Genomic DNA, 2,500 nt, shown 5'->3' on the forward strand with positions numbered 1-2,500 from the left:
CTCTCTCACGCTCCTTTTTTCTCCTCTTTCCTCCCCATCTTTAATTCTCTTTCATTATCTCATCTCTTTTCCTCTCTTCTTTCATTCCTTGTCTCCACCCTCTCTCTTTTTCTCTTTTCAACTCTCTTTCTCTACCTTCCCTATCTCTCTTTCTTTAATTATCTTTACGTTTTCTATCCTCTCTTATATAACTTCTCTCTTTTCTTTCTCCCTTTCTTCTTTAAATGTCTTTCTTTGTATTTTCTGTCTTCTCTTTCTTTCTCTTTTCACCCATTTTTCTGCATTTTTCCCCTACTACCTTCTTCACTTCTTTTCCTCCCTTCCTACCTTCCTTCTTTCCTTCCTTCCTTCCTTCCTACCTTCCTTCCTTCCTTCCTTCCTTCCTTCCTTCCTTCCTTCCTCCCTCCCTCCCTCCCTCCCTCCCTCCCTCCCTCCCTCCCTCCCTCCCTCCCTCCTCCTCCTCCTCCTCCTCCTCCTCCTCCTTCTTCCCTTCTACTCAAGAGGAAGAATTGGAACTCTCGCTACAATGCTCTAATTCTCTCTCTCTCTCTCTCTCTCTCTCTCTCTCTCTCTCTCTCTGTCATTTAATGTTTCTGTTTTTTTTTTTTTAACACACACACACACACACACACACACACACACACACACACACACACACACACACACACACACACACACACACACACACATTCTCTCAACGTGTATATTCTTTTCTCACTCCCCTTCTTCTTCCCCTCCTCCATCATCTCCTTTTTCCTCCTTCCTCGCATTCCCTCTCTCCTCCCACCTCTCCTTCATTCCTTCCTTCCTTCCTCTCTTCTCAGCATCTTTTTTCTCCTGTTTTTCTTACTGTTTGTTATATATTACTAATTTTCCTTCCTTCCTTCAGTCTATTCTCCCTTCATTCCATCCTTCCTTCAGTCTATTCTCCCTTCATTCCATCCTTCCTTCAGTCTATTCTCCCTTCATTCCATCCTTCCTTCAGTCTATTCTCCCTTCATTCCATCCTTCCTTCAGTCTATTCTCCCTTCATTCCATCCTTCCTTCAGTTTACTCTCCCATCATTCCATCCTTCCTTCCTTCCTTCAGTCCATCCATCCTTCCATCAGTCTATTCTCCCATCATTCCATCCTTCCTTTATTCATTCCATCCTTCCTTCAGTCTATTCTTCCTTCCTTCATTCATTCCATCCTTCCTTTATTCATTCCATCCTTCCTTCAGTCTATTCTTCCTTCCTTCCTTCATTCCATCCTTCCTTCCTTCCTTCAATCTATTCTTCTTTCATTCCATCCTTCCTTCATTCATTCCATCCTTCCTTCAGTCTATTCTTCCTTCCTTCCCTCCTTCAATCTATTCTTCCTTCCTTCCGTCCTTCCATCATTCCATCCCTCCGTCCTTCCATCCTTCCATCATTCCTTCCTTTATTCCATCCATTCTTCCTTCAATCCTTCCATCCTTCCTTCCTCCATGATATTTTTTCTTATCTTTCCTGTCTGTCTTCCAGTTTTTTGATATTTCTTGATTTTTTTTCCTTCCTCCCTTCCCCACTTCCTTCCATCCTTCCTTCCTTCCTTCCATCCTTCCTTCCTTCCTTCCTCATATTCCTTCCTTTCTTAGTTCCAAATCCCCCATCCTTCCCCGTACCTACCTACCTACCTACCTGCCTATCTACCTACCTCCCTACCTACATACCTACCTACCTACCTACCTACCTACCTACCTACCTACCTTACTTCCCTCATTCTTTCCATTCTTTCTCTCTTCCCTTCTTCGTACGCTGTTCCTTCACCATTATGTCTTCCTCTTCCGGTAGAGAGGGAAGAAAAGTAGGAAATGAAGGAGGGAGGAAAGCAGATGAGGGGGGAGGGAGGATGGGAGGGAAGGAGACAGGGAAGGAGAGGGAAAGAGGGAGGGAAGGAGTAACGGAGAGAGAGAGAGAGAGAGAGAGAGAGAGGGGTTAAAGAATGTGGTCGGGTGTGACGTGAGGAAGCCTAGCCAAAAATCTCTCTCTCTCTCTCTCTCTCTCTCTCTCTCTCTCTCTCTCTCTCTCTCTCTCTCTCTCTCTCCAATTTCTTTTTATGTCTCCATTCCCTCGTTTTATTTCCCTTCGTTATTTTTCTTCGTTATTTCCGTTGGTATTGTTTTTACTACACACACACACACACACACACACACACACACGAAAAACAGATAAACAGAGGACTTAAGATCCCCCCCCAAAAAAAAAAAAATAGAAAATGAGATAAAGAAACGAGAAAAGTGTAGAAGAGCATTTCAGAGAGAGAGAGAGAGAGAGAGAGAGAGAGAGAGAGAGAGAGAGATCAGTGTGAAAAAAAGTGAGAGAGAGGGTGCGTGGGCGGCAGAAGGGGTGGAGAGGAGAGAGAGAGAGAGAGGTTGGAATCGGAAGCGGATTTAGAGAGAGAGAGAGAGAGGGGGGGGTCACGTAAAAACATACATTCACCCATATTCTGTGCTACACGTAAAGCAAAGACCACCACCA

This window comes from Coenobita brevimanus, chromosome 86 (genome assembly GCF_032717465.1).
Source record: "Coenobita brevimanus isolate Jiangsu-jjx chromosome 86, ASM3271746v2, whole genome shotgun sequence".
Classification (NCBI taxonomy): domain Eukaryota; kingdom Metazoa; phylum Arthropoda; class Malacostraca; order Decapoda; family Coenobitidae; genus Coenobita; species Coenobita brevimanus.